Here is an 18293-nt window from a genome sequence, read left to right as displayed (position 1 = left end):
CCCCCCCCCCCCCTCCCCTGACACCTATTACCTGGCAGTTATCACTCCTGGCGTCGTAACAATCGTGGCGTCGTAACAATCGTGGCGTCGTAACAATCGTGGCGTCGTAACAATCGTGGCGTCTCACAGGTCGAGACGTCGTCCCCCATCAGCACTGCCACAGTGACTGACATTGACTCCCTGAATTAGTCTCAGAGGACTAATGTTGATAACATTACGATAAACAATGTTATTAATTATCTTAAGCTCATATCTCCCTATGCCCTCCTTAACAAAATAATTGATAATATGCTGAGAATATTTGCAGATGAAATTCGTTAAAAATACACTTACATAATAATTTGCATCTGTATTTTCATGTATATTTATTATATTCTGTTCTTAATATTTTAATATTATTAGGAATGAGTGAAGGTATCCGGTATAGTTTGTAATTTTTGCAAATCAGTTTAATGTTGGCAACAAATAAATTTTCAATCCTAGAGATAACAAATCAGCTTTAACAGGCTTTTATTTTAGCCAATATGATTCCCCTGATGCGGTACAGTTAACTTTATTACGAGAGATCCAGACAAAGTGAATACTGCTTAAACAAAAATAGGAACGTACTGTATAATTTAGAATTCATAATGTATAATTTTTTTTTTTTTAGAATGTGTAAGCGTAAGAACTTTAATGATATGTTCAGTTTAATGTCGTGTTCACTGGCATACAGCATGCACAACGAATATGATATATTTCTGATATATAACATACTACGTTTTCATTCTTTAAACATTTTTCATTCGAGGCACTTTTTTAGGGTATTTTATCCTGCGAGGCTATTTACTAGGACCAGTATTCCCCCTCGAAGACATTTACTTTCCAGATTACTTTCCCCTCTAAGGCATTTACTATCCGGGGTGATCTGGCTTGCCAGGCATTCATTTCCCCATTTGTTGTCGAATTTACAACAAAGGAAAAACTGGTGGTTAATAGTGGTGTAATTTGTGAGAACACAGAGGATGTGGAACCATGTGCTGGTAATGAGTGCTCCTCAGACTTAAAAGACCCAAATAATACCTTCAGCTCTTATGAATTATCTGTTATAACTGCTTAACGCTCATCTAACAACTGGTTATTTTACTTCGTTCTTTGTCTTTGTGTATTGAATTCTACTTAGCATAATGTATATAAAAAAACTATTCATTCGAAAATAAAAGATATAGTGTGTAATGTTGAGAGAAATTGAACATTTTATAAAATATGTAATATCAATAATTTATTAGCATAATTGAATTGGCTATAAATTAGTATATTAAGGGTCTCTTGAAAGCTACTTTGAGTGCTCAAGATAAGAAAGTTCTACCGCCACGTCTTTCTTCAGTCAAACGTATTGAATAAGATCGTATATAATTAAATATAGTGACAAGTTCTGATAAGTCCAACTCCTATATTTTATAGTGACAAGATCTCGTCCTAACCCCACACTCAGATCTTGACAAAGTCCTCAGGCGAGTGTGAAAGACTAGATGTAATTCTTTATATAAATTTCACAAATGCATGTGTGTAGGTGTTTATCCTATATTAAATATAGTATTATATGGGTGAGTGTGGCTGGGTTTGAATAGCAGCTACCCATCCACTGGTTGGTAGAGCGACAGCCTATCTTCAAACAGAGCCGCTGTTCGATCTAAGATCGTACTTAAGCGGTTGGGCAACGGCATTCAGCCCTCCCTCGTGTATCTAACGTCATGTAGGCACACGACCTTAATGCTTTCTCCTCATAATTACGCTTCCTATACCTCAAATGAGATAAGATATACCTCACATCTTAACTCATTTCCTCTACTGCATTGTGATCAAATTCTCATGTAAACATTTCCTTTGGAATCCGCTATCAAATAATCATCTACTGTGGTCCTGTAGATCGTAACTAAAGTCATAAGAAGATTAACTTTCTCTCGTAGATATTGTAAGTTATTTAGGAATACAGGCGCTGAGTCACAATAACATGGCTTAAGTATGTTGACCAATCCAGACACTAGAAAATGAAGGGACGACGACGTTTCTGTCCGTCTTGAGCTATTCTCAAGCCGATTGTGACTTGACCGAAACGTCGTCGTCCCTTCATTTTCTAGTGTGTGGATTGGTCAACTTATTTAGGTATATTTGATGGTAGTTCTTGTTGAACAGGAATGAATGACATTCCCTCCTGTTTCCATTTTACAATCGCTATTCATAACCACACTGAAAATTGAAGTCTTCGGGTAGTTACTATGCATTCAGATAATTAACCGCGGAATTAATTCGATAGTTAATTCAGATAACCGAGGATGTTTGGCGTTATTATTATTATGATTTTTACCACTATTAAACAATTTGTTGTTCTTTCTACTTATTAATTGTTCTGTGTTCTTCTTTCTTAGTTTCTTATTGTTATTTTTTGACATTTAATTTCTGTGGTTCTTGAGAGCTAAAACTGAACATTTTCTGTAACAGTGTGAATATGTTATATATTTACTGAATAACATTTTATAACACCCGTCATTAAGAACATATTTAAATTGTTGAAGTGACTATGATCGCCAAATGGTTATACTATCGAGTTCCATTTATTTATAAAAGTTTACATAGTGTGTTTCTTCAAGCTTTGTCTGTGTGACTCTCTCCTACAAGACTAACATCAAACAAGTCAACTAATCGTCGCCCAGTGGCCATTCCATCCAGCGGCCGACCCTGGCCAAGATGCATTCACTAATTTTGAATGGTGTAGGGCGGATGTAACTCTGTGTATCTATGTATTTATGTCTGTAGGTTAGATTAGCATTTTAAAAGCACTATACAATCACCTTCTGGGGTTGATTGTTCAATAAATCCCTGAACAATATGTTTAACAGATCTCTCACCCTGTCCATAGAGGACAGAAGAAAATGTATATATGTTGGTTAGCATTGTAAATGTGTGGCAACGTTTGTCGTAGAAAATAATAAAAAAATGATTCTTTGAGGTCTTTCAATTCACGATGTTCATTCATAACAGCATTGAAAATGGTCCAGGACGGACCGAAAAGTCGTCGTCCTTTCACCTTCTAGTATGTACATAAGTGCCTGCATGATGAGTCCTGGTCCTGATAGTGGTTGTTAGTACGTTACACATGCATGTGAGTCTACCATTTGGTGAGTAATTAAGGTGGGGGTTTGGTGAGGTGGTGGTGATTGAACTTACCTATTTGTAATATGTTATTTCATATTCATTTATTCCTATCTTCTCTACCCACTCTTTCTACCACCTCTTTATTTTGCCCTGTCTACTCTTGCCATCCTCTCCTTCTCTCTTATCTCACTACCCCTCCATCCCCCACCACACAAACACAGTTCCACAGAGCCTCTCAGAGCCATAAACCAATCACAAGTTAAACCCCCAAATAAACCGTAATAGAACTAACGTTAACCTAAACTTCTGATCACATATATATAGTTTGCCGTTCACAAGGAGCCGGTCGGCCGAGCGGACAGCACGCTGGACTTGTGATCCTGTGGTCCTGGGTTCGCTCCCAGGCGCCGGCGAGAAACATTGGGCAGAGTTTCTTTCACCCTATGCCCCTGTTACCTAGCAGTAAAATAGGTACCTGGGTGTTAGTCAGCTGTCACGGGCTGCTTCCTGGGGGTGGAGGCCTGGTCGAGGACTGGGCCGCGGGGACACTAAAAAGCCCCGAAATCATCTCAAGATAACCTCAAGATAACCGCACTCTTAACCAAATGGCTTGCGGGACTAGTATCAGAAATGCGAATACATCATCGTGAAAAAACACGTGAGTGAGCTTAGCGCCGTGATCTCAGTGAGCTTAGCGCAGAGGTCCAGAGCCTCACGCATACACCCGATAGAACGCACAGTAATGCGATCTAGTCTTAAGAGCGTGCGCTGTGCGGTAAGTCACCGAGAGCAACAATCTTAAATATACACACTATACACCGGGCGCCCCCACGTATGGACGGTATTAAGAGCGGAGTAAGTGTGTTGAGTGAGCAATGATAGCACGGTGCGTGTGTTGAATGATTGTGGTTCCTCGCTTGTGAGTGACACCAAAGAAGCCGACTGGCTAACATTGCTGGGATGAGGTTTGCTGCCTCTTGGGTGGTAGTGGTGGTGGTAGTGGTGATAGTGGTGATGTGTGTGGTAGTGGTCAAGCTTTCTGTTAGTGTGGGTGTTGGTGGTGGTTGAGAGAGGTCAGGGGGTGTGTTTGAGATGTTGGTGGAGGTGGTTGCTGGCAGTGGTGGAGTCGATGGATGGTGGTAGTGGTGTCAAACGTCCTGGTGATGCAGGTGGTTGTAGTGTAGGTGGTGGTGTGAGAGGTGGTGGTGATGGTAGCGAGTTCTGCTGGTGGTGGTGGTGATAGTGGTAGCAATGGAGCGTTGTGGTGGTTTGAGTGGTGGTGTTAAACATTTCTGATGGTGCTACTAGGTACGGGTTGTAGAGTAGTATAGTGATGGCAGTAATGATAATATGTTAATTCAAACGAGAGTGGAAGACTCCTGTACCCATTTCAGACTCTCTGTAGCGTAACCTGTGTTTATTGACTATTACGGTGTCTTTAACGAAGCAATAATCTTACTACACAATAATACAAAATAAAGTAAGAACTGACAATAAGACGAAGACGAAGAGGAATAAATTAATAAAACATAAAATAGCAGAATAAACAAGTCGAAATAAATATCGAACCTCTTCGTTAGCGATTTTAAAGTCTTATAAAAACACAGGCGAAGTTATCTTCTAATCACTAATCCCTCCAACCTAATCACTAATCCCCCCAACCTAATACACGCCTTCATTAGTTTCATTAAGCAAAATAAAAAAAAAACAATGAGAGAATTATATATGCAAATCACTGTTCCTATATGCGAAAGTAATCTGCATATCAGTCTCCAATCCATTAGTTATCATTTTTTTCTTCTCCGGGGCGGTGGATCATGAAAGATCTTTTGTTTGGGAAGTGAAAAAGACGAGAGAAGCGATGACCTCTGAGGGACCTTTGGGTTGATCATATTAAACCAGTTTGTTTGGGTCAGGAAGAGTCTCTTTTGGTAGGGGGAGAATTTTTTATTGTGTCTGTGTTAAATGAGTAGTTAGGGAGGGGGGAGATGAGTAATTATTAGTATGAAGGAAGGAAGGAAGGAAGGAAGGAAGGAAGGAAGGAAGGAAGGAAGGAAGGAAGGAAGGAAGGAAGTAGCTGTGGTGAGCTACTTCCTCACCACTTCCTCAGTAGCTTTAGGAGGGTGGTGTGGTTATATTAGTGACTGTAATTGTGGTGGTGTGGGTGGTAGTGTGTGTGTGTGTGTGGTGGAGGTGTTGTGGTGGTAGTGTGTGTGTGTGTGTGTGTGTGTGTGTGTGTGTGTGTGTGTGTGTGTGTGTGTGTGTGTGTGTGTGTGTGTGTGTGTGTGTGTGTGTGTGTGTGTGGTGGTATGGGTGGTAGTAGTGTGTGTGTGTGTGTGTGTGTGTGTGTGTGTGTGTGTGTGTGTGTGTGTGTGTGTGTGTGTGTGTGTGTGTGTGTGTGTGTGGTGGTATGGGTCGTAGTATGTGTGTGGTGGTGGTGGTGTGGATAGTGGTGATGGTGGTTTAGATAATATTGATGGTACTTACCTATCGGTACTTACCTATCAGTAACTACAGGGGGGACGTGAGATCTAGCTCTTCACGCCCCCCCCCCCCCACTAAATAGCCTTGCTGCCCACTACCCCCTTTCTCGTTATAATTATCCTTCCATTCGATTATTTTTGTTGAATCTGGCTTTTAGATTTGGGAATGGAGGTGACTTCTACAGCTTCTTCCTTCACTACATCCCATCTACTGGCCTCCCATACAGTGTTCTAGTGATTATAATTCTTCGACTCAGCTTTTGCCATGTCCTCTTCTTTTATTTTCTATATTTCTTTATTTCTTTATTTTCCTCTTTCTTTTATTTTCTCTAGATGTTGTTGTCCACCTTTCCTTATCTCAAAGAAGAAATCTTGTATGATAAATCACCGTCGTTTCTTGTCGCTCTCTTAAGTCGAGCCTGGCCTCGGGCCGGACTTGGGGAGTAGAAGAACTCCCCCTGACCCCACCCAGGTACAATCCAGGTATTATTAAGCTAAATGGGAAAACGTGAGACGTCTTTTGAGGAGTAAATTAAGAATCGTTTATATTATAAAGCCAAATGTAACTTAAGGCAATGGATATATATATATACATCGAGAGGTGTACAGTGTATACTGCTTCTCGGTTTATATACATAGAGTTTAATGTACAATGTATATAGCATTGTACGACCTGGCTAGAGAGTGCCTTTTTTCCCTGTATTTCTATCTAAATAGAGGCTCATAGTTGACTGACCAATTCAGATAGCGCAACCCACCACAAATTGGACAGCCCCGCTGGTTCCATATATGGAGATATAGGTATGATAAGGCTTCACTATTCACAGGATTCTTGAATTATTCTTGACAAAGCGTTGCGCATTCTGTGATCTGACCCAGAGCCTTTTTATTTAACCATCAATTAAAATTTATATAATGTTCCCACTGCAAAATCACATTCCGAATGCTCCCTAAGCTTAGGGCACCCCAAATACCTACAGCTACCTAAGCTTAGGGCACCCCAAACACCTACAGCTACCTAAGCTTAGGGCACCTTATAAACTTACAGCTAACAAAGCTCCCAAAGCTGGGCTCACATCCAGTAATTCGTAAAGCTTACTCAATATATCAGTGTTGACCCTGAGTTTCTCACGTCCGGAGGTAGGAGAGAAGAGGGAAGTGAGGAAATGGAAGGAGGGATGGGGAGGGGTAATGGGAGAGGGAGGGAAGGAGGAAGACGAGGGGAGACTGAGGGAGGGGGGGAGAGAGGGGAAGGAAGGAAGGAGAGAGAGAAAGGGAATGGAGAGAGAGAGAGAGAAGGAGAGAGGGTAGACAGGAAAGAGGAAGAAACTGAAGGGGGGGGAGGAGACAGAGAGAGAAGGATAGAGTGGGAAGGAAGAAGGGAGAAAGGGAAAGGGAAGAGGTAGACAGGGGGGGAAGGAGATAGGGATGGTAAGAAAAAAGTTAGAGGATGGCAGGGATAAAAATGAGAAATAAGGAAATGCGAGAAAAAGTGGTTGAAAGGATGAGAGAAAAGTAAAAATGAGACACAGAAAGGAGAATAAAATGACAGAAAACGCAGGTTGAGAAGAAAAAACAGAATGAGAAGACGAAAGAGAGAATGGAAACGTGGAGAAGATAGATTATAAAATAAATGAAACTATATAACAATTAAGATTACATTAGAGAAGAAAACATGAGAGAAGATGAAATTTTAAATATATATATATATATATATATATATATATATATATATATATATATATATATATATATATATATATATATATAACTTTAGAACACTTTCCCACCAGGAGACTCGAACCCTAGCCAGCACAGAAGCCTTCCAGCAACTGGCATAACAGGTACGCCTTAACCCGCTCCACCACCCGCTCAGACCCTTAAAAGAGATGGTAATTTCGGAGTATTTAAATACACCAAAGATCACCACCTCCCAAGAGCACTAGAGCAAGTGAGGGGTCATTTAGACGTTAATTTCATCAAGTCCCTGTTAATATGGGAAGACACAGTGTCTATGCTTAAGGCACAACTCTCCTAAACACGAGAGTGAAGTATAGAACTTTAGAACACTTTCCCACCAGGAGACTCGAACCCTAGCCAGCACAGAAGCCTTCCAGCAACTGGCATAACAGGTACGCCTTAACCCGCTCCACCACCCGCTCAGACCCTTAAAAGAGATGGTAATTTCGGAGTATTTAAATACACCAAAGATCACCACCTCCCAAGAGCACTAGAGCAAGTGAGGGGTCATTTAGACGTTAATTTCATCAAGTCCCTGTTAATATGGGAAGACACAGTGTCTATGCTTAAGGCACAACTCTCCTAAACACGAGAGTGAAGTATAGAACTTTAGAACACTTTCCCACCAGGAGACTCGAACCCTAGCCAGCACAGAAGCCTTCCAGCAACTGGCATAACAGGTACGCCTTAACCCGCTCCACCACCCGCTCAGACCCTTAAAAGAGATGGTAATTTCGGAGTATTTAAATACACCAAAGATCACCACCTCCCAAGAGCACTAGAGCAAGTGAGGGGTCATTTAGACGTTAATTTCATCAAGTCCCTGTTAATATGGGAAGACACAGTGTCTATGCTTAAGGCACAACTCTCCTAAACACGAGAGTGAAGTATAGAACTTTAGAACACTTTCCCACCAGGAGACTCGAACCCTAGCCAGCACAGAAGCCTTCCAGCAACTGGCATAACAGGTACGCCTTAACCCGCTCCACCACCCGCTCAGACCCTTAAAAGAGATGGTAATTTCGGAGTATTTAAATACACCAAAGATCACCACCTCCCAAGAGCACTAGAGCAAGTGAGGGGTCATTTAGACGTTAATTTCATCAAGTCCCTGTTAATATGGGAAGACACAGTGTCTATGCTTAAGGCACAACTCTCCTAAACACGAGAGTGAAGTATAGAACTTTAGAACACTTTCCCACCAGGAGACTCGAACCCTAGCCAGCACAGAAGCCTTCCAGCAACTGGCATAACAGGTACGCCTTAACCCGCTCCACCACCCGCTCAGACCCTTAAAAGAGATGGTAATTTCGGAGTATTTAAATACACCAAAGATCACCACCTCCCAAGAGCACTAGAGCAAGTGAGGGGTCATTTAGACGTTAATTTCATCAAGTCCCTGTTAATATGGGAAGACACAGTGTCTATGCTTAAGGCACAACTCTCCTAAACACGAGAGTGAAGTATAGAACTTTAGAACACTTTCCCACCAGGAGACTCGAACCCTAGCCAGCACAGAAGCCTTCCAGCAACTGGCATAACAGGTACGCCTTAACCCGCTCCACCACCCGCTCAGACCCTTAAAAGAGATGGTAATTTCGGAGTATTTAAATACACCAAAGATCACCACCTCCCAAGAGCACTAGAGCAAGTGAGGGGTCATTTAGACGTTAATTTCATCAAGTCCCTGTTAATATGGGAAGACACAGTGTCTATGCTTAAGGCACAACTCTCCTAAACACGAGAGTGAAGTATAGAACTTTAGAACACTTTCCCACCAGGAGACTCGAACCCTAGCCAGCACAGAAGCCTTCCAGCAACTGGCATAACAGGTACGCCTTAACCCGCTCCACCACCCGCTCAGACCCTTAAAAGAGATGGTAATTTCGGAGTATTTAAATACACCAAAGATCACCACCTCCCAAGAGCACTAGAGCAAGTGAGGGGTCATTTAGACGTTAATTTCATCAAGTCCCTGTTAATATGGGAAGACACAGTGTCTATGCTTAAGGCACAACTCTCCTAAACACGAGAGTGAAGTATAGAACTTTAGAACACTTTCCCACCAGGAGACTCGAACCCTAGCCAGCACAGAAGCCTTCCAGCAACTGGCATAACAGGTACGCCTTAACCCGCTCCACCACCCGCTCAGACCCTTAAAAGAGATGGTAATTTCGGAGTATTTAAATACACCAAAGATCACCACCTCCCAAGAGCACTAGAGCAAGTGAGGGGTCATTTAGACGTTAATTTCATCAAGTCCCTGTTAATATGGGAAGACACAGTGTCTATGCTTAAGGCACAACTCTCCTAAACACGAGAGTGAAGTATAGAACTTTAGAACACTTTCCCACCAGGAGACTCGAACCCTAGCCAGCACAGAAGCCTTCCAGCAACTGGCATAACAGGTACGCCTTAACCCGCTCCACCACCCGCTCAGACCCTTAAAAGAGATGGTAATTTCGGAGTATTTAAATACACCAAAGATCACCACCTCCCAAGAGCACTAGAGCAAGTGAGGGGTCATTTAGACGTTAATTTCATCAAGTCCCTGTTAATATGGGAAGACACAGTGTCTATGCTTAAGGCACAACTCTCCTAAACACGAGAGTGAAGTATAGAACTTTAGAACACTTTCCCACCAGGAGACTCGAACCCTAGCCAGCACAGAAGCCTTCCAGCAACTGGCATAACAGGTACGCCTTAACCCGCTCCACCACCCGCTCAGACCCTTAAAAGAGATGGTAATTTCGGAGTATTTAAATACACCAAAGATCACCACCTCCCAAGAGCACTAGAGCAAGTGAGGGGTCATTTAGACGTTAATTTCATCAAGTCCCTGTTAATATGGGAAGACACAGTGTCTATGCTTAAGGCACAACTCTCCTAAACACGAGAGTGAAGTATAGAACTTTAGAACACTTTCCCACCAGGAGACTCGAACCCTAGCCAGCACAGAAGCCTTCCAGCAACTGGCATAACAGGTACGCCTTAACCCGCTCCACCACCCGCTCAGACCCTTAAAAGAGATGGTAATTTCGGAGTATTTAAATACACCAAAGATCACCACCTCCCAAGAGCACTAGAGCAAGTGAGGGGTCATTTAGACGTTAATTTCATCAAGTCCCTGTTAATATGGGAAGACACAGTGTCTATGCTTAAGGCACAACTCTCCTAAACACGAGAGTGAAGTATAGAACTTTAGAACACTTTCCCACCAGGAGACTCGAACCCTAGCCAGCACAGAAGCCTTCCAGCAACTGGCATAACAGGTACGCCTTAACCCGCTCCACCACCCGCTCAGACCCTTAAAAGAGATGGTAATTTCGGAGTATTTAAATACACCAAAGATCACCACCTCCCAAGAGCACTAGAGCAAGTGAGGGGTCATTTAGACGTTAATTTCATCAAGTCCCTGTTAATATGGGAAGACACAGTGTCTATGCTTAAGGCACAACTCTCCTAAACACGAGAGTGAAGTATAGAACTTTAGAACACTTTCCCACCAGGAGACTCGAACCCTAGCCAGCACAGAAGCCTTCCAGCAACTGGCATAACAGGTACGCCTTAACCCGCTCCACCACCCGCTCAGACCCTTAAAAGAGATGGTAATTTCGGAGTATTTAAATACACCAAAGATCACCACCTCCCAAGAGCACTAGAGCAAGTGAGGGGTCATTTAGACGTTAATTTCATCAAGTCCCTGTTAATATGGGAAGACACAGTGTCTATGCTTAAGGCACAACTCTCCTAAACACGAGAGTGAAGTATAGAACTTTAGAACACTTTCCCACCAGGAGACTCGAACCCTAGCCAGCACAGAAGCCTTCCAGCAACTGGCATAACAGGTACGCCTTAACCCGCTCCACCACCCGCTCAGACCCTTAAAAGAGATGGTAATTTCGGAGTATTTAAATACACCAAAGATCACCACCTCCCAAGAGCACTAGAGCAAGTGAGGGGTCATTTAGACGTTAATTTCATCAAGTCCCTGTTAATATGGGAAGACACAGTGTCTATGCTTAAGGCACAACTCTCCTAAACACGAGAGTGAAGTATAGAACTTTAGAACACTTTCCCACCAGGAGACTCGAACCCTAGCCAGCACAGAAGCCTTCCAGCAACTGGCATAACAGGTACGCCTTAACCCGCTCCACCACCCGCTCAGACCCTTAAAAGAGATGGTAATTTCGGAGTATTTAAATACACCAAAGATCACCACCTCCCAAGAGCACTAGAGCAAGTGAGGGGTCATTTAGACGTTAATTTCATCAAGTCCCTGTTAATATGGGAAGACACAGTGTCTATGCTTAAGGCACAACTCTCCTAAACACGAGAGTGAAGTATAGAACTTTAGAACACTTTCCCACCAGGAGACTCGAACCCTAGCCAGCACAGAAGCCTTCCAGCAACTGGCATAACAGGTACGCCTTAACCCGCTCCACCACCCGCTCAGACCCTTAAAAGCATAGACACTGTGTCTTCCCATATTAACAGGGACTTGATGAAATTAACGTCTAAATGACCCCTCACTTGCTCTAGTGCTCTTGGGAGGTGGTGATCTTTGGTGTATTTAAATACTCCGAAATTACCATCTCTTTTAAGGGTCTGAGCGGGTGGTGGAGCGGGTTAAGGCGTACCTGTTATGCCAGTTGCTGGAAGGCTTCTGTGCTGGCTAGGGTTCGAGTCTCCTGGTGGGAAAGTGTTCTAAAGTTCTATACTTCACTCTCGTGTTTAGGAGAGTTGTGCCTTAAGCATAGACACTGTGTCTTCCCATATTAACAGGGACTTGATGAAATTAACGTCTAAATGACCCCTCACTTGCTCTAGTGCTCTTGGGAGGTGGTGATCTTTGGTGTATTTAAATACTCCGAAATTACCATCTCTTTTAAGGGTCTGAGCGGGTGGTGGAGCGGGTTAAGGCGTACCTGTTATGCCAGTTGCTGGAAGGCTTCTGTGCTGGCTAGGGTTCGAGTCTCCTGGTGGGAAAGTGTTCTAAAGTTCTATACTTCACTCTCGTGTTTAGGAGAGTTGTGCCTTAAGCATAGACACTGTGTCTTCCCATATTAACAGGGACTTGATGAAATTAACGTCTAAATGACCCCTCACTTGCTCTAGTGCTCTTGGGAGGTGGTGATCTTTGGTGTATTTAAATACTCCGAAATTACCATCTCTTTTAAGGGTCTGAGCGGGTGGTGGAGCGGGTTAAGGCGTACCTGTTATGCCAGTTGCTGGAAGGCTTCTGTGCTGGCTAGGGTTCGAGTCTCCTGGTGGGAAAGTGTTCTAAAGTTCTATACTTCACTCTCGTGTTTAGGAGAGTTGTGCCTTAAGCATAGACACTGTGTCTTCCCATATTAACAGGGACTTGATGAAATTAACGTCTAAATGACCCCTCACTTGCTCTAGTGCTCTTGGGAGGTGGTGATCTTTGGTGTATTTAAATACTCCGAAATTACCATCTCTTTTAAGGGTCTGAGCGGGTGGTGGAGCGGGTTAAGGCGTACCTGTTATGCCAGTTGCTGGAAGGCTTCTGTGCTGGCTAGGGTTCGAGTCTCCTGGTGGGAAAGTGTTCTAAAGTTCTATACTTCACTCTCGTGTTTAGGAGAGTTGTGCCTTAAGCATAGACACTGTGTCTTCCCATATTAACAGGGACTTGTTGAAATTAACGTCTAAATGACCCCTCACTTGCTCTAGTGCTCTTGGGAGGTGGTGATCTTTGGTGTATTTAAATACTCCGAAATTACCATCTCTTTTAAGGGTCTGAGCGGGTGGTGGAGCGGGTTAAGGCGTACCTGTTATGCCAGTTGCTGGAAGGCTTCTGTGCTGGCTAGGGTTCGAGTCTCCTGGTGGGAAAGTGTTCTAAAGTTCTATACTTCACTCTCGTGTTTAGGAGAGTTGTGCCTTAAGCATAGACACTGTGTCTTCCCATATTAACAGGGACTTGATGAAATTAACGTCTAAATGACCCCTCACTTGCTCTAGTGCTCTTGGGAGGTGGTGATCTTTGGTGTATTTAAATACTCCGAAATTACCATCTCTTTTAAGGGTCTGAGCGGGTGGTGGAGCGGGTTAAGGCGTACCTGTTATGCCAGTTGCTGGAAGGCTTCTGTGCTGGCTAGGGTTCGAGTCTCCTGGTGGGAAAGTGTTCTAAAGTTCTATACTTCACTCTCGTGTTTAGGAGAGTTGTGCCTTAAGCATAGACACTGTGTCTTCCCATATTAACAGGGACTTGATGAAATTAACGTCTAAATGACCCCTCACTTGCTCTAGTGCTCTTGGGAGGTGGTGATCTTTGGTGTATTTAAATACTCCGAAATTACCATCTCTTTTAAGGGTCTGAGCGGGTGGTGGAGCGGGTTAAGGCGTACCTGTTATGCCAGTTGCTGGAAGGCTTCTGTGCTGGCTAGGGTTCGAGTCTCCTGGTGGGAAAGTGTTCTAAAGTTCTATACTTCACTCTCGTGTTTAGGAGAGTTGTGCCTTAAGCATAGACACTGTGTCTTCCCATATTAACAGGGACTTGATGAAATTAACGTCTAAATGACCCCTCACTTGCTCTAGTGCTCTTGGGAGGTGGTGATCTTTGGTGTATTTAAATACTCCGAAATTACCATCTCTTTTAAGGGTCTGAGCGGGTGGTGGAGCGGGTTAAGGCGTACCTGTTATGCCAGTTGCTGGAAGGCTTCTGTGCTGGCTAGGGTTCGAGTCTCCTGGTGGGAAAGTGTTCTAAAGTTCTATACTTCACTCTCGTGTTTAGGAGAGTTGTGCCTTAAGCATAGACACTGTGTCTTCCCATATTAACAGGGACTTGATGAAATTAACGTCTAAATGACCCCTCACTTGCTCTAGTGCTCTTGGGAGGTGGTGATCTTTGGTGTATTTAAATACTCCGAAATTACCATCTCTTTTAAGGGTCTGAGCGGGTGGTGGAGCGGGTTAAGGCGTACCTGTTATGCCAGTTGCTGGAAGGCTTCTGTGCTGGCTAGGGTTCGAGTCTCCTGGTGGGAAAGTGTTCTAAAGTTCTATACTTCACTCTCGTGTTTAGGAGAGTTGTGCCTTAGGCATATATATATATATATATATATATATATATATATATATATATATATATATATATATATATATATATATATATATATATATATATATATATATATATATATATATATATTGACCAGACCACACACTAGAAGTTGAAGGGACGACGACGTTTCGGTCCGTCCTGGACCATTCTCAAGTCGATTGTCGACAATCGACTTGAGAATGGTCCAGGACGGACCGAAACGTCATCGTCCCTTCAACTTCTTGTGTGTGGTCTGGTCAACATACTTCAGCCACGTTATTGTGACTCATCACCTGCATATATATATATATATATATATATATATATATATATATATATATATATATATATATATATATATATATATATATATAAATATATATATATATATATATATATATATATATATATATATATATATATATATATATATATATATATATATATATATATATATATATATATATGCCTCTCTCTCTCTAGTTCCAGAGTCCTACTCATAACACATAATAATCAGACCATTTTTATCAGAACACGATAAAGATTTAATCAGTCAGCAGACTGATAGTGAGGTGAGGAGAGGTGCGGGGTGGAAGGGAGAGAGGGAGAGAGGGAGAGAGGGGGAGAGAGGGAGAAAGAGGAAGATCAACACTTGTGACTGCAAAATATCGCCTCTGGCTAAGGATGTTCAGACATCTTTTGATCTCTCATCCTTTCTCGCTACCGCCACCTTTACATCCTCCTCCTCTTCCTCCCTCTCCTCTTTCTCCTCTTTCTTTCCTTCATCTCCACATTCTCTTCCTGTAACCCAGTAGTAGTAGTCAGCGCTGTCGGTTCACATCCAAAAGCTTCCCGGGTTCGATTCCCACGCAAGACGAAGATGATTAGACTCTTTTTTTTCCAGAAGCGGGAGTTGGTTAACTATTGCCTCAAACAAAGCCTATCCTCATAAACACAGCCCGTCCTCATAAACACAGCCCGTCCTCATAAACACAGCCCGTCCTCATAAACACAGCCCGTCCTCATAAACATAGCCCGTCATCATAAACACAGCCCGTCATCATAAACACAGCCCGTCCTCATAAACACTGACCGTCCTCATAAACACAGCCCGTCCTCATAAACACAGCCCGTCCTCATAAACACAGCCCGTCCTCATAAACACAACCCGTCCTCATAAACACAGCCCGTCATCATAAACACAACCCGTCCTCATAAACACAGCCCGTCCTCATAAACACAGCCCGTCCTCATAAACACAGCCCGTCCTCATAAACACAGCCCGTCCTCATAAACACTGACCGTCCTCATAAACACAGCCTGTCCTCATAAACACTGACCGTCCTCATAAACACAGCCCGTCCTCATAAACACAGCCCGTCCTCATAAACACAGCCCGTCATCATAAACACAACCCGTCCTCATAAACACAGCCCGTCCTCATAAACACAGCCCGTCCTCATAAACACAGCCCGTCCTCATAAACACAGCCCGTCCTCATAAACATAACCCGTCCTCATAAACACAACCCGTCCTCATAAACACAACCCGTCCTCATAAACACAGCCCGTCCTCATAAACACAACCCGTCCTCATAAACACAGCCCGTCCTCATAAACACAACCCGTCCTCATAAACACTGACCGTCCTCATAAACACAGCCCGTCCTCATAAACACAGCCCGTCCTCATAAACACAGCCCGTCCTCATAAACACAGCCCGTCCTCATAAACACAGCCCGTCCTCATAAACACAGCCCGTCCTCATAACCCGAGGCCAAATGTTTGTTAATCTAGCCGCAAAACCTCCAGTTTATGAGAAAAAAAAATTATTTACACACAACTCACAACTGATGACTTTTTGGCCATTTCCCTTACAGTGCTGACCTGCTCTATTTAGTACTGATAGAATCACAACTCTGTAAATGTTTAACCCTCGTTCTACGAACATAAATAACTACGAATAGAACCTAAACATCAGACGTAACTAACTTAAAGTCTAACTATACTCTAAGTTTTAATAATAAAATAATATATAAGCAAATACCGATTTCGCCTCCGCAATGCGTTACTGTTGAATGCATCTATGGGGTCGGTCGACGCTTGGACGAGCATAGCTTGGGAACGGGTTGATTGTGTAATGGGCTGTTCAATCATAGACAGACGGCTGGAGTGAGATATATGAGTGTCGTTGAGGAAAGGGTGCCTATGACAACCCTGTATTTCTCATTCAAGACGTGTTGAATGAGCATCTTCGAAGACTGCGGTCGAGATGTGGCAACCAGCATCAATGCATAAGCACAGTCATTGGTCCCAGGACCGCATCGGGGTGAGTGGTGGTCAACTCCACAAGTTTAACCAGAGCTGTTAGGAAATACTATTAATTCCTCTGACTTGCAGTTTGTATACAGGTAGGTCAGCCCCTCAAGTGTGTATGTGTGCTCTCTCTCTCTCTCTCTCTCTCTCTCTCTCTCTCTCTCTCTCTCTCTCTCTCTCTCTCTCTCTCTCTCTCTCTCTCTCTCTCTCTCTCTCTCTCTCTCTTACACACACCGTTCCATGCCAGCTCATCTTCCTGTTTGCAATAATAATTTCTTCTCTATATTTTTATTACCTTCCCAGTTCACCGACCTGCTTTTCCCTCCCTTCTTTGCCCTCCTTCTCTCTTCTCCTCCCCTCCATTGTTCTCCTACACACTCCTCCTCCTCCTCCTCCTCCTATAGTTCCTTCTCTTCCCCTTCATTCTTCTTTTTCTTCTTCATTCTTTCTACTTCATTTTTTTCTCCCGTTGATGTTATTTTGTTATAATTTATCATTTGTTCCGTTTATAATTTAATCTCTTCTCTCTTATTATTTATTCCCCACGCCCCTTTTCTGATCCTCCGTGTCCTCTATTATCGTTCTGTCCTTCAGCTACCTTAATCTTCTTATCATCTACTCTCTTGTCTTGCTATGCACCACTTTCTTCCTTACGTCTATTTTTCCCCTTTTCTCCTAATTACCTAAACAAAAATTTTTCTCCTGCCCATTCTTTCTCTCTCAGTTCCCTCTTTTCACTCCCCCATCCTATTTTCTCTCTCCTCCACACCTTTCACCCACCAGCATCCATTCTCCTAGCATCCATTCTCCCAACATCCATTCTCCCAGCATCCATTCTCTCATCTCCCGCTCCTCTCTGGCGTAGCCCCAGGCCTGGGCGGAACCTTGATCCCACGGTTCGACCGGAAGAGCTACACTTGTGTCTGTTGGTGGTGGAGTCTCTCCCGGGGCCATGCTGACGTGCCTTTCCTCACCAGGGGACGGTAGAGTGGCGGACAGACAGGGTAGGGGACGGTAGAGTGGCGGACAGGCAGGGACAACGGACTAGCAGGAGCAATGGACAGGCTGAGGAATTGACAGGGGCAAGGCAATGGACAGTCAGACTAGAAGACGGTGAGGCCAGCGAACAGATTGATCAGCTGACAGATAGGCCAATAGACAGTAAGGCCAACTGACAGAAAGGCCAACTGACAGCAAGGCCAACAGACAGAAAGGCCAACAGACAGTAAGGCCAACAGACAGTAAGGCCAACAGACAGTAAGGCCAACAGACAGTAAGGCCAACAGACAGTAAGGCCAACAGACAGTAAGGCCAACAGACAGTAAGGCCAACAGACAGTAAGGCCAACAGACAGTAAGGCCAACAGACAGTAAGGCCAACAGACAGTAAGGCCAACAGACAGTAAGGCCAATAGACAGTAAGACCAACAGACAACCAATATTTATTATTAATAACGTTTGAAAACACCACAGAGCCGTTATTGCGTAGTTATCTGCAACAGCGCGGTGATCCTACGCATTTGTCGAATACTTTTGCGTATAATTAGCAACATTATTCGCA

Source organism: Procambarus clarkii, chromosome 6 (genome assembly GCF_040958095.1).
Source record: "Procambarus clarkii isolate CNS0578487 chromosome 6, FALCON_Pclarkii_2.0, whole genome shotgun sequence".
Classification (NCBI taxonomy): Eukaryota; Metazoa; Arthropoda; class Malacostraca; order Decapoda; family Cambaridae; genus Procambarus; species Procambarus clarkii.
This window is presented reverse-complemented; position numbering follows the sequence as displayed.